Source organism: Bos grunniens, chromosome 21 (assembly GCF_055505025.1).
Source record: "Bos grunniens cultivar Pamir isolate PY7600 chromosome 21, Bosgru_T2T1.0, whole genome shotgun sequence".
NCBI lineage: Eukaryota > Metazoa > Chordata > Mammalia > Artiodactyla > Bovidae > Bos > Bos grunniens.
Window position 1 is genome coordinate 24,164,508 of NC_141185.1, and position 13,407 is coordinate 24,177,914.

Sequence of the window (13,407 nt, forward strand, 5' to 3'; positions counted from 1 at the left end):
ACTGTTGGCCTTTATCCTACAATGATGCCTTGGCATGGGGGAGGGTGAATGGAACCAGTGGGCTGCTTCTTCCCTTAATCTGTAACCTCAGTGAATTTCTCCCCTTAAGACATACTCCTGAGTGTGGGAGCCACTGAGAGAAATAAAAGAACAGGAATGAAACGGGAACAAACTGTTTGGGAGTCAGGCACGAATTACCATACTGTGTTGAATTTCCTAGACTAAAAGACTCTTGCCTTAATGCACGTGCATGGGGTCACCAGTGCCCTAAAGGATCTTCAGAGCTTAATGCAATGCCAGCTCAGTGTTTGCTTGCCTGTATTGTTCTCCCGAGGCAGAGACAAAAGTCCTTTTTGATTCTTGCTTCATCCATAAGAAAGGGGGAAAAAAATACATACTAGAGAAATCCTCAGTGGAGGCAGCATTGTCACCAAGCATAATGGAAACATTTTAAAGATAACTTTCTTCCAATTGCTGTGGCCTTTTATCTGGCAACTCAGACAAGGCTGTTAACACTGATAAGCAGATTTTCTTCAAAGTTCAGTAAAAGAGTCTGTATGGAAAGAACAAACACGCTTATGTTGTCTAAAATAAAATCTGGCTTTTGTAAAGTGTGGTCTGCTCAAGACGCCACTGTTTATCTCCTACAATGCTGATTTAGTTTTCTCACCTTTTTCACAAGAATGTCATAGAAAACCCTTGCTTTTCATTCAAGATTGGAAAGAAATCTGGCAGCAGCTCTACTGGACTTCCTCAAGGAAGAGGCCCTCCTGGGACTGAGCCCCTCTGATATCTAGTCATTGTTTCTTTACCTTTAAAACAAGGTCGTCGGTGAAACCAAGTACCACTTGAGCCAAATTCAAGTCCTCCTCTACAGGGTAGTTTCCAAATAAGTTCCTTATTCTAAGTTCCTTCCGGGAGACCGGGATCTCTTTTTTTCTGTTCAGGAGAGATTGTTCTTTTCTCCTTTCCACTTCTTCATCCCTCCCCGATCACAGAGAGGAAAAGAATGGCCCTTCTCTGCTCCTGACTCAGAATGCACATCAGCCAAAGTCAGAAGCACAAACCCTCCTCCAGAGCAACTATCCCCACCTCTGCTGCAAGTCCACTTCTGGTGGCAATTCATTGGCTGCCTCCTACACACCATTTCCCGGACAAATTCCACCTGGAAGAGTTCAGGAACAGAAAAAGGTTGCTCCTCTTAAAGAACCAACACAATGCTTATGATTAGCCAAGGAGGGCTGTGTAATTCAGACAGTTTCTCTCTTTGCCTGGCTGCTGGAAAGCCCAGAGCTGGACTCTTTTTGGGGGGAGGGGGGGCAGGGTTTCTTGACATAAATTTTTCTTCAACTATCACTTCGTGTTTCTTGGTTGTCTTCCAGCTTCTATTAATGACTCTCTGAGTAGAACTCTGTTTCTAGTGTAACTTGCCTTCACAGAAGTAGATGAACTATGAATAAATGAACATTTTCAAAGTGGGCTGTCATCATTCTAATTCTAACCATGCTGATCCTTTCACCTGAACAGCAGGAAAAATAACATAGGAAAAATAATTTAGAATCATCTTCCCAAAGAGCGATTTCTACCTAGAAGCTTTTGGCTTCACCAAGACTAAAATAAAGAGGATAACTTGTTCATTCATATAGAAAAGTTCATTAATACACATTTATTTATAGACTCAGAGCAAATTCATTATGCTGCTGCTTCTACCCTGCCCCTGTCCATACTTAAAAAAAAAAAAAAACAACTAGCAGAGAGTAAAAAAAGTAGCCCATTTTAGACAGGCAAACTGAGTCACAGGAGTCAGAATAAGAAAATATACTAAATTATAGGACAGATAACTGGAAATGCTATAGTCTATGAAATCTGTGCAGATGGAATTAGCTCAACGTCTGCAGACTGGAGCTTTACAACCCCACCATAACCCAAATGACTTAAACTGAGCAACTTAAAAGTTAGATCTCATTCCTCTATGAGGAATTTCTCTCTGGAAATGACAATATTTCAAAATTTTCACCTTTTTTTGGAGAGGAGGCTATCAGTTCCTATTTATGATTTAACAAACTTATTCTAATTTGAATTTTTCTGCTTAGGGGAGGGGAAGGAAACTTTGCTTTTGATAAATCAAGACCAGATAATGTGATTCACTAAAAAACACCCACCAAAGTAAGTAAGCACAACACATAATAAAAAGTACAAACATTGTGAGAAAATGTAATCAGAGAAGCTGAAGCAGAGGTCAGTGTATGCCCAACTGATTTACAACCCAAAAAGTACACCTGCGCGCAATGCATAAGTGAGGCCAGGGTAAATGCTTTAAAAGAAACATACATTATACTAACCTCCTCAGGGAGGGAGGGAATTCTAAGGAGGTTAAGGCAGGACATGAGTAGAATATACACCTCTGCTCCTGTTATCTGTCCCACAGAACCATCCTGTCCCTTTCAGCTTAACTTCCTCCAGACATTAGAAGTGCACAGCTTAAATCGTGGTGCTTGAACTACAGACACAGAGAACAGACTTGCGGTTGCTGGGGGTTCGGGGTATGTGCAGGAATGGATTGGGAGTTTGGGATTAGCAGATGCAAACTACTATATATAGAATAGATAAACAACCGGTGCTACTGTATAGCACAGGGAACTATATTCAATACCCTGTGATAAACCACAATGGAAAAGAATATGAAAAAGAATATATATATACACACACACATATATATGTAGAGGTGAATCACTTTGCTGTACAGCAGAAATTCACACAATATTGTAAATTAACAATACTTCAATAAAACAATTTAAAAAAATCATGGTGCATGATTTTGTCAATAGAAATCAATATAGTGCAGAACCATGTTAAGGGAGGGGGTTCCTGACAAGAAGCTGAGGTTTAAGACAGTGTCAGTCACCAATCCAGCAGCATTCTCCCTTTATTTGTGCCTATATATTTGAGAAAAAGAAGTGGGGGGGACATACCCCAGTTTACTTTTTTAAAACTAAATAACGTTGCCTTGTGGCACTCATATTGTATCTATTACACATTTCACTTCAAAACCTCATCTCCCCTAAACCCTCTTCAATGCGCTTGAAGTAGCACAGCCAAAGGAAAGGAATTTTCTATTTAACTAGAGCACTGACATTCTGTTACACAATTCGATCTTGTCTATTTACCTGCTCTCAGAAACACAAGACACTAAACACGAAACGCTGAATGCGTTGAGTCTGTGGTGCCATAGGTGTCTGGATGCATCTGTAGCTTCCCTCTCACTCATCAGTGTAATTGTTGCCATGTTATTCCATTTTTTGATTAGTCTAGTCCCTCAAGCTCAATGCTTTTTTCTGGCCCAACGTTCTTCTGCTGGTTGTCATGGTGACTGAATTGTTAGCGAGGAGAAAGGCTCTGTTGTCTGTCATTGTTCTGTTGTGGTTTAGGTAACGCAGGAGGCAACACAAGTGAAGTGGATGGACCTTTTTTGCTCTGCATCATTTCATAGTATTGAAAAATCTCACATAAAAAAGGAGCAAATAGGCCCAACCAAAGAAATAACCAAGCTCTTTCTAAAGGAAAGTGCACATTATTATAAAGAGGCAAAATAGCACTAATGATGAACTGAGTAATCTATGAAAATGCTGCTGAATATTACATTTATTACTAGAACAATCGCTGCAACTTAAACATCACATACAATACCTACCATTTTGCAATTTAGAGTAAATATAGTTTTTAACTATACAATTGTAGCATCACCTCTTTGATTCTCGAGGCTCTGCTACTTTAACCTTACGTTCTGTTTAACCCCAAGATAGCATGGTGGAAGTTAGGACTGAAGCCAAATGGAAGAGTTGGGCAAATTTTCTTTTGGTGGTGAGATAGTGTTGGGGCCAATTTCTACTTTGGGAATGTGGAAATAAGTTTTTAAAGATGAGGGATTGCTAAAAAAAAAAAAATTTTTAATTTAAATGGTTTTTTGAAGCTAACCAATATAAATATAATCATTCTTAATTTTTAATTTTCTAGATTTTTAACCAGAAAATGGAGAGATATAGCATATAAATAAAGGGATACATTATAGACAGGGACCAAATTAATAACAGTTCCTAAAAAAAAAAACACTCTTAATCTTTGTTCATCATTGCATTGCTAGACATATATCTGCACAAATCAGCAATTACTTTCATTAGCATTGGTACAATTTTCCTGTGAACTTTTTCATTTGTTTTATTTGAACTTGAAATGATCTAGTTTAATTTTTATTTAACTGTTTAATTTAGTTCTTAATGATATAAAGTTTTAAGTAGGAATACTTGGTAAAATATAATTTAAAAAGATTAAAAGATTTATTATGACAAATTTCCCTCCCACACCTGAAATGTAGTTCTCTCTTAATCCTCCACAGCCATTATTATTAGATTCTTTTGTAGTTTTCTGGAATTTCTTTATGCAAATATTAGAAAATACTGACAGAGATTCTTCTCTTACCTCTTGCATTCACAAATGTTAGCCTGCTATTCACACTTGACACTATATCTGGTTGTCTTTCTGTATCAGAACATAGAGACATTCCTCCTCCTTTTTCCTTTTATAATAGTGTAATATTCCATTGTTGTTGTTTAGTCACTAAGTCGCGTCTGACTCTTTGTGACCCCATGGACTGCAGCATGTCAGGCTTCCCTGTCCATCACCATTTCCCAGAGTTTGCTCAAACTCATGTCCATTGAGTCAGTGATGCCATCCAACCATCTCAGCCTCTGTTGCCCCCTTCTCTTTCTCAGCATGAGGGTCTTTTTCAATGAGTGATCTCTTCTCATCATGTGGCCAAAAGCTCCAAAGTATTGGAGCTTCAGCATCAGTCCTTTTAATGAATATTCAGGATCGATTTCCCCTATGTTCTATAATTAATTTTATCAGTCTCTATTGATGGATATTCAGGTTATTCTCATTATTTTGCTTTTATAACCTTGTGTATGTCATTTTATATATATGCAAATATATATAAGTGATAGAATCCCAGAGGTGAAATTTCTAGGTTAAAAAAATTTGCATTTGTAACTTTGATGAATATTGTCAAATTCACTTTATAGAAGCTATTCCAATTTACACTCCTATCAACAGTGTACAAAAGTACTCATTTCCTCATACTTTGCCAACAAAGGGTAATATTAAACTTTTGAAATTCTGCCAATCTGATAGTTAAAAAAACCGGGGCAACCCTACAGTTTTAATTTAAATTTCTGTTATTAGTGAAGTCAAATATCTTTCATATGTTTCAAAGCCAGTTGCATTTATTTCCCTGTTAATTTTCACTTGAGATACTTTGCCCATATTTCAGGTATTGATATTTTCTTATTGATTACTATCAGCTCTTTATGTTTTTGAAAAATTTATGCTATGTTGTGTTATGGGTTGCAAATATTTCCCCCAATTCATTGTCTTTTGATTTTGCATAAGGACTTTTCCATGCAGAAGTTCTGGCTTTTATGTGGTCATACAAATCTTTTATGGTTTCTCCCTGTCTCTTCTCTCCCATCCCCATGCCAAGAAAAAACTCCAACAAAGAAGCTCTCCCATGCATTTCTGTAGTGCTTGTCTAGTTTCTTTCCTCTTCTTCATTTAAAAAAAATCTTTACCTTTTCTTAACTTAATCCTTGAACATGGTATAAGGACACATCTAACTTTTGATTTTTTTTTTTTTTTCTGATGGCTATCCAATTATCTTATACTAGTTATAGAATAAAAAAATCTCCCCCTTGCCCTCCCCTACACTGGTTTGAGATGTTTCCTTTCCAGATGTTAAAGTACATTACTTTTTTGGTTTATTTCTGGACTTCCTTTTCTGTTATCTTGGCCTGGGTGTCTGTTTATATATGGAGCCCCAGTACATTTAACATAACATAATATACAATCTAAAATATACTACAAGAATTGCACTTAGTCTAGAAATGCTCAATTATATCTGTATTTTTACATGGCAAAATACATTTTCTTATTTAGAAATTGCTTTAATCTATTGCTATCCAAACATATATTCCTTCTTCGATTGCCCCAGGAAGTATATTCACTATTACGTCAAGCCAAACATCAATTGTCACTCAAGTTCTGAGAAAAATACAGCTCTGAAAAATACAATGAGAAATCACTGTATTTCAATGAAAACTAAAATTCAAGAATTTATATACTGTATATAAAACACACTACTGTATTTAAAACAGATAACCAACAAGGACCTACTACAGGAAACTACACTCAGTAGTTTTAATAATCTACAAGGGAAAATAATCTGAAAAAAATGAATGTGTATATAACTGAATCACTTTGCTGTACACTTGAAACTAACACAACATTGTAAATCAAATACACTTCAATAATAGTAATAAAAAGAATAGACAGGACAGAGGGCTGTTTTGTCTTTGGGAATATGCCTTTAAGGGTACAGAGTGCGGGTGTTCATAAATCCCGGCGCACTTTCATTCAGCATTTCGTGGTGGTTTACAGCCACAGAAATCTGCAAAACCTGCTGCTCTCGCTTTCTGAGGGTGCTCCAGGACGACTTTAAAGCCTAGCCATTAAAGAGCATTTGAAAGGGCACTTACTATTTAGTACCCCCGTAAACATATATTTTGATTTTCTTTCATACTGTTTAATGGCATAATATTCAGCAAGGATCTGTGGAAACCAGCTAGCAATCACAGCACACTCCAAAGGAAGAGCACCAACCCTTCCCAGACAGTGCTCCCCCCCGGTCCCCTCAGCACACGGGCTATGGCCGATTTCATCATCCTGCCAAATATTCACAAGCTTGTTGTCTGTTATTGGTTTAATGTAGTGCATTCACGCAGATTGAAGTTGATTTTCAGTACAGGTCTATAAATAATGCTCTTCGCCTGTGATCTTGAGGCTTTTGAGATCAGTTTTCCTGCTTCCACCCCTCCTTCTCAGCGAGCATTTCATCACAGGGGAGAAGATGAATGTCCTCGCAACAAAAGATGACTTTTGGAGCAGAACCTACCCAATAATCAGAAGTGGCAAGTAAAAGAGGGAAGGTGGTGACCTCTCTCAGGGACATGAACAAGAAGAAACTGGAGGAGCCTTTCCCTTTGCTTAGAGAGTGCCCAAACCACTCATGGCAGAAAGCGTTTGGCTACTGATCACTTCTCTGAGACCCATTATAAAAGGTGAGCAAATCTCAAAGCGCTCCCTGCCCTCTCCTCCAATTAGTTCAGAGGGCAGCCGACCTTCAGAGATATCCATTGCGGGGGGTGTTTTTCTGGTGACGATGCTGTGAAAATAATTTTCTTTCTGAAGGGCTTTCTTTCTATTTTCTCCCCATGGCAACTTTTGAAAATTTGTTAAAACGCGCACATGCACACCAACCTCTCAGGCTTATCCATGAGCTCTCTAGGTGAGTGGGAACAAACGGGAGCCTAGCCAAGACATGCACCCAACACAATTACACTGTTTTGATCATTTGGGGAATCTCACTGTATTGTCAGGGATTTTTTTTTTTAAAGTATGGAACAAGATAAAGTAGGTTGAGAGCAAATTGTTTAAGCAAAAAGTCATTTTGTCCAACTGCTTTTCCAAATCAGCAAAAGATTATTTTTTATTGAACTAGTATCTGCAGAGTAATAGTTGAAAAAAGCTAGTGTCTATTCCTTCAGGGCATCTCTGCATTGGTTACGAGAGCTGAATTGAATAGTTGATACTAGAAACCAGCAGAAGAGGAAACTGGTGGAAATGATAGTCTCAACAGCCTTAGGGAACCATGGATGATTCAGGAGTGTGAGACAGGTTGGTATTAGTCATAGGACACAAGTCATGGAGGGACTCACTGTAACATCAGAAACCTCTGGCACATAGATGTAAGTCTCACTGACCCCACATGGTGAAAGAAATCACGCACACCTCAGTTTTGGGTAAGCACTTGCCTCATTTCAAGCATCCTAACTTCCCACTGATGTCTCTTTTCTGGGGACTCTTACTTTTAAATGTTTTTAAAATTGGGTATAAATAGAGAAGAAAGCAAAAGTTACAGCGTATTTCAGTGTAGTGTAATTCCTGGGAGAGGAAAAAAAAATGGCTGTTTCTGTTACATCTTTTCCACCTCATCACAGGGAAGTCATGCCCAGAATTATGCTGGCTCCAGGATTTAAAGGCCAGGAACTGGAAGCAGCACCTGTAGACCAGAATTTAAATCCCATGGACAGTTTCTCTTGAGGCTTTCATAGAACATGAATGAGGATGTAATTTAAAAATAAGCCCTGCATTCTATTTAAAAAGATAAGAAGGAGCTGGATGTATGTAAATGTTTGGATTAAATATGACCAAAGACTGCACTGTATTTAAATGGCTTGGCACTTGGAAAATGATGGAATCAGGCTTCATAATGGTGCAAGCATCTACCTAATGGAGCTAAATTTCCAATATAGGTGCATAGTGGAATAGAAGGACAGACAAGTGGCGCTGAGAATCTAAGTGACACAGCACCAAAGAATGAAACATATTGAGTTTAATGATTGACCTTATCAGAGGCTTTCTGCTCTGACAATGAAGATGTGAATTATCCTATTATTATAAGCAGATGGATCATCTTATTAACGCGCCTGAGCCTTTCACAGTTTTATTTAACTTTAAATTAAATCGAACAATTTCAGTAACCCACTGTAATTCCAGAGACCCACTTTCAGATCTGCCATACTCTGCTTTGGCTTTCATTTGGATATAGCTGAGGTGTCTGGGAAGTTTCTCTGTAAATTCCTTCAAATCCAGAGGGGCTGAAGGAGATTTTAGGAGGCCATGTTCCTCTTAATGACTCCACATGGAACAGCATCTTTGGAATTCTGATTTTATGCTGTCAGCCACTTGATAGGCCCTGCTAACCAGGAGCAGCAGATGAGCCATCATCAAATGATTTCTGAATTCATCCCTAGTACCACTCTCCCCTTAAACCAAAATTAGGCAGTGAAGTAATATTTGTTTAGAAACACTTACCAGGCACCTGCTTAGTACTATAAATCCTATCCTAGCAAAGCCTTCACACACAAAGGAAATATTTTACTGGAAGGTCAATATCTGCAGCCATAGAAAGGAACAGAGCTATTTCAAACTCACCGACAAAGGCTTCTGTCTCAGCCCCCATTCCACTTTCTTTTTTTTTTTTTCCTTTCTGGTTTTGTTTCCTCTCAGCATATTTTAGGAACTAATCAGCTTTATAAAAGGTACCACTGTTAATCTACTGTTTGTCTTGGTCTTCATTGCAGCTCCTTAAAAGATAGAGTGCAAACAAAGCGAGAATTAAGGTCATTCCATTTAAATCCTTCAGAGAGGAAGACGAGGGCTAAGGACTGCAGAGAGGAGGGCTGGAGGAATCCAGGACAAAAAAAAAAGCCCTCATTGTTTATTATTTGCCAGCCTCAGAGCAGCCCCCATTCCCATATTTGTGAAAGGATTACCCTTCCATCTTCAGAGATTAATGGGAAGCCGAGACAAGTCCCCAGCCCACAGTCACCGTGCTGTCAAGCGCATTCTCTGGGAAGGTGGACCTCAAAGTGCAGTCTCTCGGGGGGCGTGAGTGGGACATAGCTTGCCCCCCAGAGCCTGATCTGATTCTTCCTCCAGCTGCTAGAGATGCATGAGCAAACATAACTGGCAAGGGGATTCCACGTTCATATGGAGGCAAGCCCTGCATCTTAGAAGGTGTAGCTATGTACATGAAAATCTCAGTGCATATCGTGTTTAAAAGGGAGAGGGGAAAAAAATAAAAATCATAATCTGTGCAAAAAAATCACAGAAGCATGTGACACCAGCCCCTTTATTCCTTTTACAGTGCCGACTGAAACCCAACTACCCATATTTTATATAAGACAGAAGTCAATTAAAGTGTACTTCAGTTTCTTGGTTGTTGCTGTAGTCATTCATTAAGCATAACTAAAATGCATGAGTCTTCACATTTTTTGCAATGTGGCTATGGGCTAATCTCTAAAAGTGAACAATGCACAGTAAAGTGCTGTCTTTAAGGTAAGATCAGCAAGCAGAAATTGACATCTGTAGCCAACAGAGATGGAAGTCTTGATTCCCAGTCTCTAGCAATGTTTCACACACAGTGAATGCACAGTATTTGTTGCACGAAGAAAACTGTAGTATTTTTGATGATTTTAATAATAACAGAACTAACAATTGTTAATGTTCACCAAACATTAACCATGCATCATGAAGTACGCTATGCACTTTACTTATCTAACTTAATCCTAACCTCAACTGCATGAGGTTATTTTCCCCGTTTTACAGATGAGAAAAACCAAAGTTTGTTGAAGTCAAGTCACTCATAACTTCACTTAGCTCCAAGGCCACATGAGTAATCAGTAGCAAAGCTGACCTTTAGAGCTATGATGGCTTACTCTGGATCCTCTCATTTTAATGCTTTCTTATTGCCCTGCTTCAAAGCAGCATTTCTTAACTTGAGTTTAGAGAATGCCCAGTGATTGTTCCAGATACAATGCTGTTTTGGTTTTTTCCAGATGAACAAATTATTCCCAGAGAGAATAACAGTGTCACCTCTAGCCAAGTATGAGATGAGAAGAGGCTGCTGTATTGTGGCTTCAAATTTTGTCCTCAGCTCCCAGAAAAATTTAGCTACTCACACAATACATCTTGGGTTGATGCGTTGTTGAAAGTCATATGAACAGATCTCCTGAAAGGAGTAATGCTCCTTCTTTAAATGATATCTTACCTCCCCCAGTTACCACCTCCCCACCCCCACCCCCACACAAAGATCAGGCAGGATGAGATCTATTTGCAAAACCCTTGGCATATGGTGAGTGAGTCTGGTTTTCTCCAGTGTTTCATTATGATTGGCCTAGTTAATTCATTTCATTATATGTTCACCCCTCTTTGGAAATTGAACAGGATTAAACTGCATTTTTAAAGCCTTAGCAAATCACCATGTGATTTAAATTAGAATAAAGACAAACATTCAGACTGCTTTTTTGAGGAAATTCTGACAGTATTTCTGGCCCAACAAGAGTGTTTGTCCAAAGACTCATTCTCGCTTGGCCACTGGGGTATCCAGTTCTAAGTATACCAAACCCTTGGTAATAAATGTAGAATCCATAATCGAAAACTTATCAGAGTGAAAACCACATGTGAAATTATTGTTTCCTCTAGAATAATTCTAAAACCCTATTTAGCAAATAGTTCAATTTATTCTCCCTCCAAACTCTAGCTTACAAACTAGGCCAACATGAACTGAGTCATACTTATGTATTTAATAACTTCCCTTTCTCTTAGGAAAGTGTTAGAAATATATTTCTAAGTCACTAATAGTAAACTAATAGGTCCTAAAAGTAAAAGCTAAGGGATACTTGTTACTATTTGTAAGTTTGTTGTCAGTTCAGTTCAGTTCAGTCGCTTAGTCGTGTCCGACTCTTTGCAACCCCATGAATCGCAGCACGCCAGGCCTCTCTGTCCATCACCAACTCCCGGACTCCACCCAAACCCATGTCCATCGAGTCGATGATGCCATCCAACCATCTCATCCTCTGTCGTCCCCTTCTCCTCCTGCCCTCAACCTTTCCCAGCATCAGGGTCTTTTCCAATGAGTCAGCTCTTCACATCAAGTGGCCAAAGTATTGGAGTTTCAGCTTCAACATCAGTCCTTCCAATGAACACCCAGGACTGATCTCCTTTAGGGTGGACTGATTGGATCTCCTTGCAGTCCAAGGGACTCTCAAGAGTCTTCTCCAACACCACAGTTCAAAAGCATCAATTCTTCGGTGCTCAGCTTTCTTCACAGTCCAACTCTCACATCCATACATGACCACTGGAAAAACCACAGCCTTGACTAGACGGACCTTTGTTGGCAAAGTCTGTTGTACTGAGCTATTTAATAATTTCTGTGTGCTTAGTCCTTCAGTCATGTCCAACTCTTTGCAACACCATGGACTGTAGTCCGTCAGGCTCCTCTGTCCATGGGATTCTCCAGGCAAGAATACTGGAGTGGGTTGCCATGCCCTCCTCCAGGGGATCTTCCCAACCCAGGGATTGAACCCAGGTTTCCTGCATTGCAGATGGATTCTTTACCATCTGAGCCACAAGGGAAGCCCAAGAAAACTGGAGTGGGTACCCTATCCTTTCTCCAGGGGATCTTCCCAACCCAGGAATCAAACCAGGGTCTTCTGCATTGCAGGCAGATTCTTTACCAGCTGAGTCTCATCTATACCATAGGTTATACTGCTACTGCCCCTTCCAAATAAAATAAGTAGAGAGAACTAAGAAGGTGTAGAATCTTTGGCAATATTATATTAGAAAAGGTTTGAATTATAGCTGCCATTTAATTTTACTAATTTCAGGGTATGGTGTTCTGCTTAGAATCTTCGGATGCTTGTTTCATGTGGCATGATTTTTTAGCATTTTAATAGGATAAGCATCACATTTTTGAGGATGAGAAACCAGAGCCCATCACTGAAACAGCATGTTCCATTCCTTTTTATTTTCAAATATAACTCTACAGATTCTGCCATGAGTTTATGGTGATTAAAACTTGATCCTACATCCCCAAAGTCAACAAGGAAGTTAGTCCTCATCTTGTAGTGAAAATTTTCAATCTGGTCATTAGATGAGCTTCCAGGGCTTTCCTGCTAGACAGACAGTCACTTCTGGAAATGAGCTGAATATAAATGAAAATATATTGTTATGGTAAAACAACAGCTTCCTTTAATGGACAAGTTCATTTCTGAAGAAAGCAGAAGATTCTTCTACCCCATCCAAAAGAAAGGAAAAGAGAGAACAATAACAAAATACAGAGAACCGAACTTCTTTTAATAATTCCCAGGTATCAATGTTATTTAAACATCACATTTGGGAAATTTTGTATTGTCAGAAAATGCCTACTTAAAAAAAATTTTTTTTAGGAAAAAATTGTACCCAAGATGAGATAAGCACACAGAATAAAGATAAATGGGTGGGTGTGTGTGGCATTTTGAGAAATACTGAATCAGTGCTTTAAAATATCAACATTTATTTCTTAAAAAAAAAGAAGCTTAAAAATTCATCACTGTACATCAAACTGACTGGGTTTTTTTGCTATTTTTGTAAGGGTTTTTAAGAAAAAAATTGGCTGACAGCTGAATTTTAGAGGATGAATGAGATCTTAGAATACTGGAGATAAACTTAGATTCTTTTTTAAAAAATTGAAGTAGAGTTGACTTACAATGTTGTGTTAGTTTAGGTATACAGCAAAGCCATTCAGTTATACATACATATATATCCATTTTTTCAGATTCTTTTCCCTTTTAGGTTACTATAAAATATTAAGTACAGTTCCCTGTCCTATACAGTAGGTCCTTGCTAGTTACCTATTTTACATATAGAGAAGGCAATGGCAACCCACTCCAGTACTCTTGACTGGAAAATCCC

At 38.6% G+C, this 13,407-nt stretch overlaps 1 long non-coding RNA gene across 2 annotated transcripts in view; it reads right to left on the reverse strand.

Moving 5' to 3' along the window:
* The window catches only part of LOC147349240 (uncharacterized), a 352,149-nt gene that overhangs the window by 82,089 nt on the left and 256,653 nt on the right, over positions 1 to 13,407 (reverse strand). Inside the window, exon 6 of one of the 2 annotated variants that reach the window (XR_015149726.1) lies at positions 9,139 to 9,257. The exons of the other annotated variant lie outside the window; for it this stretch is intronic. This is a non-coding gene — a long non-coding RNA (uncharacterized LOC147349240). Of the gene's footprint in view, positions 1 to 9,138; positions 9,258 to 13,407 lie in introns of those variants that run through there. 2 annotated transcript variants of the gene reach the window in all.